At 36.9% G+C, this 19811-nt stretch overlaps 1 protein-coding gene across 5 annotated transcripts in view; it reads right to left on the bottom strand.

The window, feature by feature from the left end:
• FER (FER tyrosine kinase) overlaps positions 1–19811 on the bottom strand; it is a 478023-nt gene that overhangs the window by 441418 nt on the left and 16794 nt on the right. The gene's annotated exons all lie outside the window — the stretch shown is intronic.

The raw sequence follows: 19811 nt of genomic DNA, 5'->3' as shown, positions 1-19811 counted from the left end.
GGGAACAAAAGGCAGTCCGTGTAGGCTAACTCCTCCCAGGATCTGACAAGAGTCCCTCTGACTACATCAGGCAAGCCAGACACCACCAGCAAGGGAGACAGATTATGAGCCTCACCAAAAACAAACAGCCAGGGGAAGCATTCTCCTTCCCTGATAGGCCTGAGAATCCCATTTTCTGCCAAGAGAAACGGAACTAGGCAGGAAGAACCAGCAAGAGAGATCCAGCAATAGCAAGCAGCCCAGTCAGAAAGCCTCCCTGTCCCCACAGGTCCAAGGATCACCTTTCCCACCCAGAAACACCAGAGCAGGTACACAGAACTGGCAAAAGGGACCCAGCTCTAGCAAGAGGTTCAGTCCAGGAAGCTCCTTGTTCTCTGCGAGTCCAAGATTCTCCTTTCCTGACCAGAGACTGTAGGGCAGCTAGGGGGCACGGTAAAGAAATCCTCTCTCACCCCTTCTCTAACCAATAGACATCTAGTACTGCTCAGCCTAAGAAAAATGTCTTCTACTCCCTCAAGCAGCACCACCACCATCAAGAATCAGTGGGAGCCCTAGTGATATCAGATAAAGCAAACCAAAATAACAGCACAAAGACTCAAAATTAAACTGTCACTGGAACCACAGCCCACAAAAATAGGCCAAGAACTGCATGTTAAATCTAACCAGAGTGACTGACTGCCTGTAGAAATAAAAGATTGAAATAGGCTATTGAAATAGAGTCTCCTAACATAATAGATAAAATATCTAGGCTTCAATTGAAAATCACCTGTCATATCAAGAACCAAGAAAAATAATCACAAGTTAAAAAAGAAAAGACAATCAACTTATGCCAACAACAAGATGAATCAGACGTTGGAATTATCAGAAAATGATTTTAAATCAGCCATCATAGAAATGCTTCAACAATCGATTACAAATTCTCTTAAAACAAATGTAAACCAACAATTACAAATTCCCTTAAAACAACTGTAAAATTAGAAAATCTAAGCAAAAAATAGAAGTTATTAAAAAACATGGAAATTATAGAACTAAAAAATATAATAACAGGAATAAAAAACTCACTAGATGAGCTCAACAGTAGACAACAAAGGATACAATCAGTGAATGTAAGAAAGAGGAATAGAATTCAACCAATCCAAACAACAGAGAGAAAATATACAGAAAATAAGAAGAAGAATAAGCAAAGCCTCAGGGACCTGCAGGACAATAACAGAAGACCCAACATTTGTATTGTCTGAGTTTCAGAAGGAGAGAAGAAAGTAGGGCTGAAAGAGTATTCAAAGAAATATGTCCAACTTGGTGAATGAGAAATCAAGACAGTGTGGTATTAGTAGAGGATAGACAGTAGATGAATGGAACTGAATAAAGAACCCAGAAATAGACCCACATAAATATGCTCAACTATTTTTTGACAAAGGTCCAGAAGCAATTCAATGAAGGAAAACTAGCCTTTTCAATAAATGGTACTGGAGCAATTGGATATCTATAGGCCAAAAAAAGAAAAAAAAGAATGAACTCTGACCTAACACCTTACACAAAAATTAATTCAAAAACTTAAACATAAACGTAAAACTGTAAAACTTCTATGAAAAAAGAAACAGAAGGAAATCTTCAGGATCTAAAGCTAGGCAAAGTTCTCAGACTTGAAACAAAAAAACACAATCCAGGGCTTCCCTGGTGGCGCAGTGGTTAAGAGTCCGCCTGCCGATGCAGGGGACACGGGTTCGTGCCCCGGTCCGGGAAGATCCCACATGCCACAGAGCGGCTGGGCCCGTGAGCCATGGCCGCTGAACCTGCGTGTCCGGAGCCTGTGCTCCGCAAAGGGAGAGCCCACAACAGTGAGAGGCCCGCGTACCGCAAAAAAAAATAATTAATTAATTAATTAAATTTTAAAAAAAAACACACAATCCATACAAGGAAAAATTGATAAATTGGGCTCATCAAAAGTAAAAAGGTTGCCCTGTGAAAGCCCATGAGAAGATGAGAAAAAGACAGGCTATAGACTGGGAGAAAATATTTGCAAACCACATATCTGACAGAGAACTAGTACCTAGAATTCATAAGACCTCTTAAAATTCAACATTTAAAAACAACAACAACAATCCAACTAGAAAATGAGCAGAAGACATGAACAGACATTTCACAGAAAAGGATATAAAAACGGCGAATGAGCACACAAAAAGATGTTCGACATAAATTAGCCTTCAGGGAAATGCAATTAAAACCACATGGAGATACCACTACATACCTATCAGAATGGCTAAAATAAAATATAATGACAAGACCAAACACTTGTAAGGATATGGAAAAAGTGCATCATTCATTTGTTGCTGGTTAGTAGACAAAAAATGGTACAGCCACTCTGGTGTCTTATAAAACTAAACATCCAACTACCATACGACCCAACAATTGCACTCTTGGACATTTATGCCATAGAAATGAAAACATATGTTCACACAAAAACCTGTACACAAATGTTCATAGCAGCTTTATTTGTAATAGCCAAAAGCTGGAATCAGCACAGGGATCCTTCAACAGGTGAATGCATACCATGGAATACTACCCACATTAAAAAGGAACAGTCTATCAACATAGACAACAACTTGCACAAATCTTCAGGAATCCTGCTGAACGAAAAAAGCCAACCCCACAAAGTTAGATACTGTATGATTCCATTTATATAACATTCTTGAAGTGAAAAAATTTTGGGAAACGGACAGATTAGGGGTAGCCAGGGTTTAGGGCCTGCAGAGTGGAAAAGGGAGGTAAGAATGGTTATAGAAGGAGGATACAAGGGATTCTAGTAGTGTTGGAACTGTTCAGTACCTTGATGGTAGTGGTGGATACATGAATCTAGACAAGTAATAAAATGTTACAGAACTTAACATACACACAACAAAGGAGTACAATTAAAACTGGAGAAATATGAATAAGATTAGTGGATTATGTCAATGTTAATATCCTGGTTGTCATAGTTTTGCAAAATGTTACCATGAGGGGAAACTAGACCAAATGTACAAGGAATTATTATTTCATACAACTGCGTATTAATCTACAATTACCTCAAAAGAAATTTCAATTTAAAAAAAAAAGTAATGCCCAGACCTCAAACTACAGGTCGGGGGAAGAACAATAACGTGGAGAGGGTGTCACAAATTTAGCTACATTCTTCCACAAGTAATAGAGCAAAAGCTGCCTATGTCAACCATAAGGAAGATGAAAAAAAAATTACAAGGAAATTATACAATCATACTGTAGCCAAAAATTACAAAGAGAGAGAGAGAGCAAGCAGGCGGGGGTACAATACAGACTGATTTGTAATATAAGTTCCAATTGGGCAAGGAATTACTCTGATCTCTTCCCCCACTATCATCTCCAGTGCTTAAAACAGTGCCTTGCATATATAGTAGACAATAAAAATCTGTTAAATGAATTAACTGGTTGAGGCTACACAGCATTATACATGCATCTCCTCATGCCCTACAATCCCTACTTAGCCCTCTTCATTCTTTAGGATACTTAGTGATTCTAGGTATTAATTCTATTATTACTTGTAACATGAGGTATCAAATTTACAACCCTAACCTATAGGTTAAAATTCAAACTCCTTTGCCTGGTAATCCAAGCTGGCCCCAGACAGCCTTCCACCCTCAAACAACAGTACCACAGTTTTCTACCTATGGTCCCTTAAATGTCTCATGATCATACCTCTGTAGCTTTGCAGATGTTGTTCCTTCAGTCTAAATGTTTTTATCCCTTGCCTGCCTGCAGAATTTTCAACAACTAAACTGTAAAGTTGTTTTCTCTGTGAAACCTTCTCTGACCATCCCCACAACCATAATTACCCAGTCCAACTTCGGTGTTCCCTTTTCTCAGATCTCAGGGATCATGTATGTACCTGTGATTAATATAACACCTCTCATAGTATATTTTAATTATTTGTTCAGGTATATTTCTCCCATCAAACTACGATATACATGAAAATAAGAATATTACAGAGTTTTCACTTTTATAACACTGGGGCTAAAATTACTATCCATATACAGTAGGTATTCAATTTATTATAAATAATTGCAAGAGCAAACCCATTTTTTAAAAGATTTGTAAATGAGATTTTAAAATAAGAATTTCTATAATTTAGTGGATACTGAGTACAAATCAGGCAGAAATAGAGTATTATACAAAACTACAGGCATGTCATTAGCAAAGATGTCTATTTGAAGACAGCATCTTTTAAAATACACATCTTTTTAAAAGGTAAAACTAATAAATAGCATCTTTCTTAAAAGGTAAAACTAGTAAAAGTCCTAAAAAAATTATTGACTATTTAAATTTATTTAAATCTTTCTTATTTAATGGCATTCAGCTTGGTATTTAGGATCAAGTGAGTTATGTTGAGTTTTCAATTCACCATAAATAGTGATTAAAAACTTTAAAAGAACCATTAAAAACTGCCATATTTTCAAAAATTACAATTTCATCCTGTATAAAATAGATGTATAAATACATACTTCTTAAACAAAAATGGACACTATTTAATACCAAAATATAAAACAGATAACTAGTTTCCTTGACAGGACAATAGAATTCCCATGGTACTTCTTATAAATATAAGGGTATAGGCAAGTATTTCTTCTAAAATGCCTCTTGTTGTTCAACTTTTGGCTCCACAATTTTTTTACATCCTGGAAACTTTTTTACATTCTCCAAATATACAGAGAAAATACTGCTTTTATATAGCATAAAGAAACTTTAATCTGTACTGAATACTTCCAAGTAAGGAAAATTTATGTTAACACAGATGATATATTGTTGTCACAAATATTTCTTTAATCATTTCATTTTTTAACATTGAAAATAAATTCAAATATACCACAAAGGTATGCTTACATAGAAAAATCAAAACATAAGTGAATAAAAGCTGTGCCATAGAAACAGGAAATCTTTCATTCTTCCCCCAAGACAAATTTTCATAAGCTGACAAGAAATTTAATAGGAAGATGGCAGAGTAGAAGGACGTGCTCTAACTCCCTCGTGTGAGAACACCGGAATCACAACTAGCTGCTGGACAATCATAGACAGGAAGACACTGGAACTTACCAAAAAAGATACTCCACATCCAAAGACAAAAGAGAAGGCACATTGAGATGGAAGGAGGGGCACAATCACAGTAAAATCAAATCAACAACTGCTGGGTGGGTGACTCACAGGCTGGAGAACCCTTATACCACAGAAGTTCACCCACTGGACAGAAGGTTCTGAGCCCCACGTCAGGCTTCCCAACCTGGGGGTCTGGCAACGGGAGGAGTAATTCCTAGAGAATCACACTTTGAAGGCTAGTGGGATTTGATTGCAGGACTTTGACAGGACTGGGGGAAAAAGAGACTCCACTCTTGGAGGGCACACACAAAGTAGTGTGCACATCGGGACCCAAAGGAAGGAGCAGTGACCCCAGGGGAGACTGAACCAAACCTACCTGCTAGTGTTGGAGGGTCTCCTGCAGAGGCGGGGGTGGCTGTGGCTCACCGTGGGGACAAGGACACTGGGAGCAGAGGTTCTCAGAAGTACTCCTTGGCATGAGCCCTCCCAGAGTCTGCCTTTAGCCCCACCAAAGAGCCCAGGCAGGCTCCAGTGTTGGGTTGCCTCAGGCTAAACAACCAACAGGGAGAGAACCCAGCCCCACCCATCAGCAGACAAGCAGATTAGTTTTACTGAGCTCTGCCCACCAGAGCAAGACTGAGCTCTACCCACCACAAGTCCCTCCCATCAGGAAGCTTGCACAAACCTCTTAGATAGCCTCATCCACCAGACGGCAGACAGCAGAAGAAAGAAGAACTATAATCCTGCAGCCTGTGGAACAGAAACCACATTCACATAAAGATAGACAAGATGAAAAGGCAGAAGCCTATGTATCAGATGAAGGAACAAGATAAAACCCCAGAAAAACAACTAAATGAAGTGGAGATAGGCAACCTTCCAGAAAAAGAATTCAAAATAATGATAGTGAAGATGATCCAGGACCTTGGAAAGAGAATGGAGGCAAAGATGGAGAAGACTGCAAGAAATGTTTAACAAAGACCAGGAAGAATTAAAGAACAAACAAACAGAGATGAACCATACAATAACTGAAATGAAAACTACACTAGCAGGAATCAATAGCAGAATAACTGAGGCAGAAGAACAGATAAGTGACCTGGAAGACAGAATGGTGGAATTCACTGCTGCAGAACAGAATAAAGAAAAAAAATTAAAACAAATGAAGACAGCCTAAGAGACCTCTAGGACAACATTAAATGCAACAACATTCGCATTATAGGAGTCCCAGAAGGAGAAAAGAGAGAGGAAAGACCATAGAAAATATTTGAAGAGATTATGGTCGAAAACTTCCCTAACATGGGAACGGAAATAGCCACCCAAATGCAGGGAGTGCAGTGAGTCCCATACAGGATAAACCCAAGGAGAAACACGCCGAGACACATAGTAATCAAATTGGCAAAAATTAAAGACAAAGAAAAATTATTGAAAGCAGCAAAGGAAAAATGACAAAAAAACATACAAGGGAACTCCCATAAGGTTAACAGCTGATTTCTCAGCAGAAACTCTACAAGCCAGAAGGGAGTGGCGTGATATACTTAAAGTGATGAAAGGGAAGAATCTACAAGCAGGAAAGGAAAAATGACAAAAAACATACAAGGGAACTCCCATAAGGTTAACAGCTGATTTCTCAGCAGAAACTCTACAAGCCAGAAGGGAGTGGCATGATATACTTAAAGTGATGAAAGGGAAGAACCTACAACCAAGATTACTCTACCCGGCAAGGATCTCATTCAGATTCGATGGAGAAATCAAAAGCTTTACAGACAAGCAAAACCTAAGAGAATTCAGCACCACCAAACCAGCTCTACGGCAAATGCTAAAGGAACTTCTCTAAGTGGGAAACAGAAGAGAAGAAAACAACCTACAAAAACAAACCCATAACAATTAAGAAAATGGTCATAGGAACATACATATCAATAATTACCTTAAACGTGAATGGATTTAATACTCCGGCCAACAGAAAGACACAGGCTTGCTGAATGGATACAAAAACAAGACCCATATATATGCTGTCTACAGGAGACCCACTTAAGACCTAGAGACACATACAGACTGAAAGTAAGGGGATGGAAAAAGATTTTCTGTGCAAATGGAAATCAAAAGAAAGCTGGAGTAGCAATTCTCATATCAGATAAAATAGACTTTAAAATAAAGAACGTTACAAGAGACAAGGAAGAACACTACATAATGATCAAGGAATCAATCCAAGAATAAGATATAACAATTATAAATATATATGCACCCAACATAGGAGCACCTCAATACATAAGGCAACTGCTAACAGCTATAAAAGAGGAAATCGACAGTAACAAAATCATAGTGGGGGACTTTAACACCTCACTTACACCAACAGACAGATCATCCAAAATGAAAATAAATAAGGAAACAGAAGCTTTAAATGACACAATAGACCAGATAGATTTAATTGATATTTATAGGACATCCCATCCAAAAACAGCAGATTACACTTTCTTCTCAAGTGCGCATGGGACATTCTCCAGGATAGATCACATATTGAGTCAGAAATCGAACCTCAGTAAATTTAAGAAAACTGAAATAATATCAAGCATCTTTTCTGACCACAACGCTATGAGATTAGAAATGAATTACAGGGAAAAAAACGTAAAAAACACAAACACATGGAGGCTAAACAATACGTTACTAAATAACCAAGAGATCATTGAAGATATCAAAGAGGAAATCAAAAACTACCTAGAGACAAATGACAAGGAAAACACGATGATCCCAAACCTATGGGATGCAGCAAAAGCAGTTCTAAGAGGGAAGTTTACAGCTATACAAGCCTACCTCAAGAAACAAGAAAAATCTCAAATAATCAATCTAACCTTACACCTAAAGCAACTAGAGAAAGAAGAACAAACAAAACCCAAAGTTAGCAGAAGGAAAGAAATCATAAAGATCAGAGCAGAAATAAGTGAAATAGAAACAAAGAAAACAATAGCAAAGATCAATAAAACTAAAAGCTGGTTCTTTGAGAAGGTAAACAAAATTGATAAACCATTAGCCAGACTCATCAAGAAAAAGAGGTAGAGGACTCAAATCAATAATATTAGAAATAAAAAAGAAGTTACAACAGACACCACAGAAATACAAAGCATCCTAAGAGACTACTACAAGCAACTCTATGCCAATAAAATGGACAACCTGGAAGAAATGGACAAATTCTTAGAAAGGTATAACCTTCCAAGACTGAACCAGGAAGAAATGGAAAATATGAACAGACCAATCACAAGTAATGAAATTGAAACTGTGATTAAAAATCTTCCAACAAACAAAAGTCCAGGACCAGATGGCTTCACAGGTGAATTCTATCAAACATTTAAAGAAGAGCTAACACCCATCCTTCTCAAACTCTTCCAAAACACTGCAGAGGAAGGAACACTCCCAAACTCATTCTATGAGGCCACCATCACCCTGATACCAAAACCAGACAAAGATACTACAAAAAAAGAAACTTAAAGACCAACATCACTGATGAATATAGATGCAAAAATCCTCAACAAAATACTAGCAAACAGAATCCAACAACACGTTAATAGGATCACACTCCATGATCAAGTGGGATTTATCACAGGGATGCAAGGATTCTTCAATACATGCAAATCTATCAATGTGATACAGCATATTAACAAATTGAAGAAGTAAAACCATATGATCATCTCAATAGATGCAGAAAAAGGTTTTGACAAAATTCAACACCCATTTATGATAAAAACTCTTCAGAAAGTGGCCATACAGGGAACCTACCTCAACATAATAAAGGCCATATATGACAAACCCACAGCTAACATCATTCTCAATGGTGAAAGACTGAAAGCATTTCCTCTAAGATCAGGAACAAGACAAGGATGTCCACACTCACCACTATTATTCAACATAGTTTTGGAAGTCCTAGCCACGGCAATCAGAGAAGAAAAAGAAATAAAAGGAATACAACTTGGAAAACAAGAAGTAAAACTGTCACTGTTGGCAGATGACGTGATACAATACACAGAGAATCCTAAAGATGCCACCAGAGCTAATCAATGAATTTGGTACAGTTGCAGGATGCAAAATTAATGCACAGAAATTGCATTCCTATACACTAATGATGAAAAATCTGAAGGAGAATTTAAGAAACACTCCCATTTACCACTGCAACAAAAAGAATAAACCTACCTAGTGAGACAAAAGACCTGTATGCAGAAAACTATAAGACACCGATGAAAGAAATTAAAGATGATACCAACAGACGGAGAGATATACCATGTTCTTGGATTGGAAGAATCAATATTTTGAAAATGACTATACTAACCAAAGCAATCTACAGATTCAATGCAATCCCTATCAAATTACCAATGGCATTTTTTATGGAACTAGAACAAAAAATCTTAAAATTTGTATGGAAACACAAAAGACCCCGAATAGCCAAAGCAGTCTTGAGGGATAAAAACGGAGCTGAAGGAATCAAACTCCCTGACTTCAGACTATACTACAAAACTACAGTAATCAAGACAATATGGTACTGGCACAAAAACAGAAACACAGATCAGTGGAACAGGATACAAAGCCCAGCGATAAACCCACGCACCCATGGTCAACTAATCTATGACAAAGGAGGCAAGGATATACAATGGAGAAAGACAGTCTCTTCAGTAAGTGGTGCTGGGAAAACTGGACAGCTACATGTAAAAGAATGAAATTACAACACTCCCTAACACCATACACAAAAATAAACTCAAAATGGATTAGAGACCTATATGTAAGGCCGGACACTATAAAACTCTTAGAGGAAAACATAGGAAGAACACTCTTTGACATAAATCACAGCAAGACCTTTTTTGATCCACCTCCTAGAGTAATGGAAATAAAAATGAAAATAAACAAATGGGACCTAATGAAACTTCAAAGCTTTTGCACAGCAAAGGAAACCATAAACAAGACAGAAAGACAACCCTCAGAATGGGAGAAAATATTTGCAAATGAATCAATGGACAAAGGATTAATCTCCAAAATATAGAAACAGCTCTTGCAGCTCAATATTAAGAAAACAAACAACCCAATCCAAAAATGGGCAGAAGACCTAAACAGACATTTCTCCAAAGAAGACATACAGATGGCCAAGAAGCACATGAAAAGCTGCTCAACATCACTAATTATTAGAGAAATGAAAAGCAAAAATACAATGAGGTATCACCTCACACCAGTTAGAATGGGCATCATCAGAAAATCTACAAACAACAAATGCTGGAGAGGGTGTGGAGAAAAGGGAACCCTCTTGCACTGCTGGTGGGAATGTAAATTGATACAGCCACTATGGAGAACAGTATGGAGATTCCTTAAAAAACTAAAAATAGAATTACCATATGATCCAGCAATCCCACTACTGGGCATATACCCAGAGGAAACCATAATTTAAAAAGACACATGCACCCCAATGTTCACTGCAGCACTATTTACAATAGCCAGGTCATGGAAGCAACCTAAATTCCCATCAACAGACTAATGGATAAAGAAGATGTCGTACATATATACAATGGAATATTACTCAGCCATAAAAAGGAACAAAATTGGGTCATTTGTTGAGACGTGGAGGGATCTTGAGACTGTCATACAGAGTGAAGTAAGTCAGAAAGAGAAAAACAAATATCGTATATTAACACATGCATTTGGAACCTAGAAAAATGGTACAGATGAACTGGTTTACAGGGCAGAAGTTGAGACACAGATGTAGAGAACAAACGTATGGACACCAAGTGGGGGAAGCCGCAGGGGGCTGGGGATGGTGGTGTGATGAATTGGGAGATTGGGATTGACATGAATACACTGATGTGTATAAAATTAATGACTAATAAGAACCTGCTGTATAAAAATATTAAATTTTAAATTTTTTTTAAATATTATAGAATTTGAATTTATACTCCTTGACTAATAAAACCCCTCCAAATCAGTTTATGGTTCAAGTTAGTTTATCAGAATATGTTTGTTCATTGATAAAGACTATAAAATCATTTGCCCAAATGCAAAAATAATTACTTAACGGTATTTCTTACCTTTTATATTTTTCAATACTGACAGAAGTCAGAAACAGTGACTATGTGAACAAAGTCTTAAGCTGCTTGCAGCAAGACAGAAACAAAGTCACAAAAAGCCACCAAGTGTGCAAGTAATAACCACAGTTACAAAACAAAAAACTAACCTCACATGAATACAAAATGAGGTGCTTTTTCAGAAGCAGTTAAACAGGCTGGAATGAACAGTCACCAAAGTTTAATCACAAAGACAACATCATTCATTATCAGTTAATATATGCTGACCTTGACCACCTTACAGATATGGTATCTAAAACTCCTCCAACACTTTCCTCATTTCAAAGTGTTGCTTTAGCTTAATTTAAAATAAAAGTTAAATTCAACTGAAACAGGACTAGATTGGCCAGACAGCCTATGGGAACAGCATTAATAGATAATGATGTTTCATTGAGAGAGAACACTGAATAAAAGCTGTGTGAGGTTATAAACAAATGAACAACATGCTTGCTTTTAAATTAACTGGTTTTTTTAAATTTTAAAAATGTATTTGAAGAACTGATATTTAAAATTATTTGGGCAGAGCAGGATTATTAACAGAATTTTTGTTTATTTGTTTTAAGCTATTATATAAATCAACAGGTATTTATTCAGTAACCATGGGAGAGATACTGTTAGGGATACAAATATAAATAAAATCCTGGACTACTGCCTTCAAACAACTTACTGTGTATTAAAAATAAATAGACAAGTTCACAGGTAACAATGACACAATTTATTCAAAATTCATTCAGCAACAGAAGTGAGCACCTATTTGCCAGGCATATTTCTCAGTGCTGGGAATATCAAGATGCATAAAATTACAGCTCCTAGTCTCAAGAAGCTCACCACCTACTAGGGTTAACAAATGTGGAAACAAACAAATGCCATATAATTAAACAGGTTCACAAATACAAATTGGTTATGAGCTCAGTGGGGATACAGGGGAAGTATGTACCACATTTCTAGAGACAATCAGGGAAGCCTTCACAGAATATAAAAGCCTGAGGTACAAAGTGCTACAAAGACACAGAGAAAGGAAAGAGTACAGCTGAGCAGAGTACTCAAAAAACCTTTATTAAGAAGAGAAGATCATTTCACAATTATATGTGTATCATGCTCTACACCTTAAACTTATACAATGTTATATGTCAATTATATCTCATTAAAGCTAGAAAAACTATTTTTAATCAAAAAAAAACAATCTCTGGCAAGCCTTGAGGGATAGTCATGAAAGGAGCTCATGTACATGCATGTCTCTCTGCAAAGGTGTGTGTAGAGGTGGCTTTGAAAACAGTCCTGGGTTGAAATCCTAACTCTACCATTTCATAACTGTGTAACTGCGCATTTTAATTAACCTCCTAAAAGATCAGTTTTCTTATCTTTAAAATGGGGATAGTAATACCTAGTTTGCAGGGTTATTGTAAAGATTAGATGAGATAAAGTATTTAGTGTGTCTGGCTTTGGAGAGACATTAAAAAGCAGTCATTGCTAATAAAGCATGAGAGAGAGAGAGAACCCACACAAGAGAGAACATAGAAGAGCAAGTGATGGAGGAGGGCTCCTTGCTAAATACAAGTTTGAACATAAGCAAGGATACACAGGCGGAAAAATGGGGAACATGTTTGCGAACCATGGCTAATTTGAAGGAAAACAGGGGAACAAAGTTAAAAGGATTAAGTGCACAATGCATACTAACTTGTATGCCCTAAATTCTCAAACTATAACTGTTATCCGGATACCTCTTGGCCTTTTAACTCTTCCTATATGATCAATTATTATAAAAGAGTTCAGTTTTCAAATTAAGGCCAAATTTTTTTCCTTCAAGGAGAGTAACAATGTAGGGAGAAGTAAAAATAACTTCAAAATCCATGTGTACTTTCAAATAGGCTCATTAAAGGCACACATATACTAACAGAATGGCAACCAACAAGGTTTCATCAGATATAAATTATATGAACTAGGCCAAAGCCAGTCCCTACTCTGCAGTGAGAAAGCCTGTCAGAGAGCCCATATCAGGCCAAATTTGTGCCACTCTTTAAAACATGGAGGAAAGTCAATTTCATTCTTGACTTTTTTGTATAATTCCATCTTTTCCCAAAAGGCAAGGCCTAACTCCCACTCCTGTCCATCCTTCTCTACAGTCATGCTCCAACAAATCTGTTTTCTTCCTAAATTGTTCTTCTAGAATTCCATTCAGTTTGTAAATAAACTTCCCTAAATCTCTACCCTTTAATTCCCATCAGAAACCTGGTTCCCCCAAAACACAGGCTCTTACGTGGAGACTACACCTTCCCTACATTCCACCACCCACATCCATGGGGCTGGGGGGCGGGGGGAGCGGCAGGGGGGGATGAGGGGTGGGTAACATTATCCTGATTCCCTAGTGCCATTACCAAATCACTGCTCTTCCAATCTTATTCAAAAATCTCTTCTCCTTTGAAATTTACACCATTCAGCTCTACCAGATTCTATTCCACCTTGCTGTTATTATTTCCATATCTGCCTCTCAGTCTCCACTTGCTCCCAATCTTATTCTCCAACCCAAGTCTTACCTTCATCCACGGAGATTTTAACCTCTGTAGTCTTTCTCTTCTCCAAAGATCCATTCAATCAAGTCCATTTCAACTACCCATTGCTACTGGCCATAATCTGAATCCAAAACTGTTTCATCTCTGCAATGGTAAATTTTACTATTCTAGTTCTAGACCATAACCTACTACCTTCCTACTCCTCTCTGGAGTCTAAACTGCTACTATACCTACTCTTTGACCTCAAAATGATCTCCAGTCACCCACTATTTCCTCTAAAATTTATCAGCTCCCCCTATATTCTCTCCCTTCTAGGGTAAGGATGTCACTTATCATCCAGAACTAGGGTACTTTTCAGAGTAAAATGAGGTGCTATTCTTCATTATGCCAGGACTACAGGTGTAAACCTGGTCTGTCCTAGACAAACTAGGACATAGAGCCCTCCTACTTCTTTCCCTACACACTGTGAATCAACTGACCTCCCTTAACTTTCTTTCTATTGTACTTGTCCTAAAAACTTCCAACTCTTAATCAATCCTTCTTTCTTCCCCCTAGCCACTTTTTTTTAAAGCTTCACTACCTCTTACTAGTATTTCAAGACTGTGCTAAGATCACCTCCACTAGGCAGCCTTCTCTTGCCTCTTCCCTTTGTTATCATAACATTCAGGAATGACAGTATCCTATTCATGACTGCATCCTCATGTTTCTCATACGATGTCAGGCATATACGTATATTCCCATAGATGTACTCCATGAGCCTCAAAGTTTGACTCTAATTTCTCTCATGTGTTTATTCTGAAGTGCATCATATGAAAAATGATTACTTTTACAATTTCATAGAGATTAAACAAGTCAAAGATAGCGATTACACAAATAAAAACTAGCAGGTATTTTCCTTAGCATGAGCTTTTTAAATTTATCTTCCTCAGATATTCGATTAACTCTGGGTTTTGCCTGTTACTCTCTGCTCATGATTCTGTCCTCTTACGTTTCAAATATAAAGTCACATCAAACAAATTTTGGAAGTACATGAAGTATAAGTAGAAATGAAAGGACAAGTAGGAAAAGCAAATTTCAGAATATGTATATCAAATGATCCTCTTTTTTAAATTATACAAATATAAACACACGTTTTTTAATACAGTTGGCCCTTCATATACACAGGTTCCACAACCATGGATTCAATCAACCGTGGATGAAAATATTCAAGAAAAAAAAATTCCTCAAAGTTCCAAAAAGTAACACTTGAATTTGCCACATGCCAGCAACTATTTCTATAATATTTATATTGTTTTAGGTATTATAAGTAATCTAGAGATGATCTAAAGTACAGGCGTACCTCGTTTTATTGCACTCCACTTTCTTTCACTTCGCAGATAATGTGTTTTTTACAAATTGATGGTCTGTAACAACCCCACATCAAGCAAGTCTATCGGCACCATTTTTCCAACAGCAGTTGCTCACTTCATGTCTCTGTGTTACATTTTGGTAATTCTCTCAGTAATTCAAAGTTTTCATTACTATTATGTCGGTTATGGTGATCTGTGATCAGTGATCTTTGATGTTACTACTATGATTCACTGAAAGCTCAGATGATGGTTAGCATTTTTCAGCAATAAAGCATTTTTTAATCAAGGTATGTACATTGTTTTTTAAAACATAATGCTATTTATTGCACACTTAGTAAACCACGGTACAGTGTAAACATAACTTTTATATGCACTGGGAAACCAAAAATTTAGAGTGACTTGCTTTACTGCAATATTCGCCTTATTACAGTAGCCTAGAACCAAACCCACAATGTCTCTGACGTAGCCTGTACATGGGAGGATGTGTGTAGGCTACATGCAAACACCATGCCATCTATATAAGAGACTTGAGCATCCTCAGATTCTGGTATCAGCAGGGGGTCCTGCATCATTGATATCCCTTGCAGACACCAAGGGATGACTATATACGTTTTAAAAGTTCAAACTGATACACATCAAACCTTTAACATTAGCTACCTCTGAAGAATGAGAGTTAGAATACTGGGAAGAATTCACTTTTTATTTTATGTATCTCTAGCTTGTATTTTTATAAGAGGGTATATTCATTTTATGATGTTAACAAAATTTAAAGAAAAGACTCCCCAACAAGTTTTTTTTTAAGACTGAGGACTGAGAAGATAAAAATCAAATTTCAGAGATGAATGCTTCACATTAAAAATTATTTCTCCTTCATGGGACTACCCTGGCAGTCCAGTGGTTAAGACCCCATGCTTGCAATGCAGGGGGCAAAGGTTCGATCCCTGGTTGGGGAACTAAGATCTCTCATGCCGCACGGCGTGGCCAAAAAAAAAAAAAAAAATTTATTTCTCCCTCAAATATAGTTAATTTATTTTTATTCAGAAAATGACAAAGGTATTTATATCATGAGACAGAAAACTCTCCCAATTGTATTCACGTAACAGAATCTTGACCCCTCTCACAGAATGCTTCTGGTTTCCAGGGAACAATTTTATCCCTGTTCCATATCCCAGGCTCCTGAACCAAAAGTCTCATCCTTCTCTATTCCCTCATTTTTTTCAGGTTTTACCTGAACCAATTCTAGCTCTAATTCAGCACCTCAACAATAAATTGATCTAACCACAGGTTGAACCATTACTGTAGTTGCCCAGGAAAGGAATCTTTGTCTTTTTGCTCTGTCTTAGTAAACGTTTTTCATTCATTTATTTATTTTATTTATTTATTTTTATTTTTTTTATTTTTTTTTTGCGGTACGCGGGCGTCTCACTGTTGTGGCCTCTCCTGTGGAGCACAGGCTCCAGACGCGCAGGCTCAGCGGTCATGGCTCATGGGCCCAGCCACTCCGCGGCATGTGGGATCTTCCCAGAACGGGGCACGAACCCGTGTCCCCTGCATCGGCAGGTGGACTCTCAACCACTGCGCCACCAGGGAAGCCCCATTCATTTATTTATTCATTATTCATCCAATAAGTACTTTTAAAATGTCTACAATACGCCAGACACCAAGTGAAGTCTTGAGTACAGAGATAAAAAAGTACTGGTCACAGCCTCAGGAAGCTTATTAGAGGAAAGGAAGAGTTCTAATACCTAACAATAACTGCTCTAAGGAATCCCTGTACCAAGTATAGTAAAAACACAGAAGTATAATCTAATCCTGCCTGAAGGAAAAGTCTTCATAGACATCCCTAAAACATCCAGAGTAGTTCCTTCCTCACTGGCACTTATCTTCCTTTCCTCTCAACCAAAATATGACTCTCCCCACTTGGAAAATACTGCTTAAAACTTACCTCCCACTTCCTCCCCACAAAGCTCCACTTGTTCCTAAATTCCATGCAATTCTTAAAGAAAACCAAACAAATCTGTGAAACTCAAAAGCCAGCAAGGAAGGAAGAAAGAAACACTCACTGAAGGCCAGCCCTACACAAGTACCAGAGAGAGCAGGTACTTAGATCTTTTCTTATTGTGCCTAGCTCCGATTGTCTCTACTAACTTACTTATATATCATTTGCATTTCAATCTACTTCCCACTTGAAATTGTGCATTTTTCAAAGATGAAGACTTAGACTGCTAAAGCTTTGTAATGTCCACAGTGACTACATATACATTCCTAGGTATAATCAACTGGTGAGGAGGTGGGAGTGGGCCACTGTAGGTGGGGGAATAACTCCTGCAGACTTCAGTTGTTTTAAATGAATTTCAATTGCCAACTGCTGCCAGTGGGTTGAATACAACATAAATTTCCCAGTTTTTTTTTATCTTTAACTTAATGCAACCAAATGTAGAAACCTCAGCCAAAGTATATTTAAAGTTGGATTGATGTTTTTCAAAAAAAGCTTGTAATAAACAATTTTATCTCCAGCAACCTCAGAGAATTGGAAGGAAAAAGCAAACTGCAAATAAGTTTTGGATGAATAATGTTCTCAGAAACCAGGCAATTCTCAAGAAAGACATTAAGTATACACAAACTATATATTTTAAGAGAAAATACAGATAGATAATGAAAAACAAAAAGAGGTGGGGACTGTTCAAGATTAAAAGAGAATAGAGAGATAAGAATCAAATACAGTGCATGAAACCTGATTGAATCCTAAATCCAAAAAACTCAAAAAAAAATGTTTAGGGACAACTGGGGAGATCTGAATATGGACCATTATATTAAACATATTCTTAAATTAATGTTAATTTTCTTATATAAATATTGATAATATAATCATGCAGAAAATTATCCATATTCTTAGGAAATGCATGATTAAAAATTTATATTCTATATTTATGTATAATATAAATATAATATATATTTTTAATATAGTTTCTAGCAGTTTTTAAAATATATAAATAGATAAAGAGAGAGAAAATGTAGCAAAAATTAAATGAGTGAATACAGATGAAAGGTGATATGGGTGTTCATTGTCCCGCATTTTCCATTTTTTCTGTAGCACTGAACATTTTCAAAATGAAATATTGAAGGGGTGGGAAGATGGCTTGAGAAGATGCCAGCTTAACAGAAGCATAAGGGGTAAAAGCAGCACTAGCCTCAGCAAACTTGAAAATCAACTGTGTGATCTTGGGCAGGTCATGGAAGCTCTCTAGGTCTCAGCTGAAAGAAGAGGAAGTGAATGATCTCTAAGGTAACCTTCCAGCTACAAAATCCGATTATTCAACTACTTCTTCTCAGCTCTAAAACTCAAAAGATAACCAAATGCGAAGAAGGGAAACTCACAGGACTGTAAAAAAAAAATAAAGTATTTAAAACAGCTAACCAAATGCTTGTCACAAACAATAAATATTAACTCCTCTCTTTTGAAAACACTGTAAAAATTCTTCAGCAAAAAAAATACAAAAGAAAGATATGACTACTAATTAACTTAGAAAAAATAAGTAACACAGAAGTGCAAAGGTCTACTTTAATATCTATTCAATTTCTATTGAATTAAAAACTATGTGTTTGCACCTAAAGTAAAGCAAAACAATGTATTAACTAGTACATATTACAAATTTGTCAGATGCTTTTATTTCCAGCACTAATGTTATTTGTAGCATTATAATTAATTTCCCTTTTGGTAAAACAACTAATCCTTGAGATAATGGGAAAGATAATTATCTAAAAAGATTCTGTACCTGATGCTAGCACCCACCCAGTTGCTCAAAACCCAAAAATCATGGAGTCATCCTTGAGTAACACTCTTTCCACACCAAAAATATCCATAGATTTTGACTAAAAAAAAAGAAAGTCATCTCAAATCCATCCATCTCGCTCTTGTTGCTAGCATCTTAATCAGGGCACCACTATCTCTCACCTTAGCTCCTAAAATTGCCAGCTTTCAGTCCCAGCCCACTTAGTCCATTCCTCACATAGTAGCTAAAACGATGATATCATTTAAGAACAAAACAAACTACATGCCAAACCCTTCAAAGCCCTGAATATTTCTATAACTTCTTCCTACCCATCTCCGTCTCTCCTACTATGTCAGCCACAATGCGATTTTTTAAATTCCTCAAATTCACCAAGCTCTTTCCTCCTTCAAAGTCTTTGTACCCACTATTCCTTTTTTTTTCTTGTTTTCCACCCAGCTTTATTGAGATATTATTGACATATAAGATATGTAAGTTTAAGGTGTACAATGTGATAATTAGATGCACGTATACATTGTAAAATGATTATCACAATAAAGTTGGTTAACATCTCCATACCTTCACATAATTACAACTGAGTGTGTGTGTGTGTGTGTGTGTGTGTGTGTGTGAGTGGTGTTGGCATTTAAGATCTATTCTCTCAAAAACTTTCAAGTATATAATACAGTATTTTTAATTAGATTCACCATGTTCTACATTAGATCCCCAGAAGTTATTCATCTTATAGCTAGGAGTTTGCACTCTGACCAGCATCTCCCCATTTCTCCCATTTCCCAGACTCTGGCAACCACAATTCCACTCTCTATTTCTATGAGTTTGGCTTTTTAAGATTCCACATAAAAGTGAGAACACACAGTATTTGCCTTTCTCTGTTTGACTTATTTCACTCTTCCATTCCTTCAAATGAGAATGCTTTCCCCACCAAAAATATCACCACCACCATGCCCCCCACACACACACACACACACCCTCCTT

Source organism: Lagenorhynchus albirostris, chromosome 3 (assembly GCF_949774975.1).
Source record: "Lagenorhynchus albirostris chromosome 3, mLagAlb1.1, whole genome shotgun sequence".
In the NCBI taxonomy this organism is placed as follows: Eukaryota; Metazoa; Chordata; class Mammalia; order Artiodactyla; family Delphinidae; genus Lagenorhynchus; species Lagenorhynchus albirostris.
The sequence above is the reverse complement of the archived record's forward strand: the minus strand, read 5'-3'. Positions and strand labels throughout refer to the sequence as shown.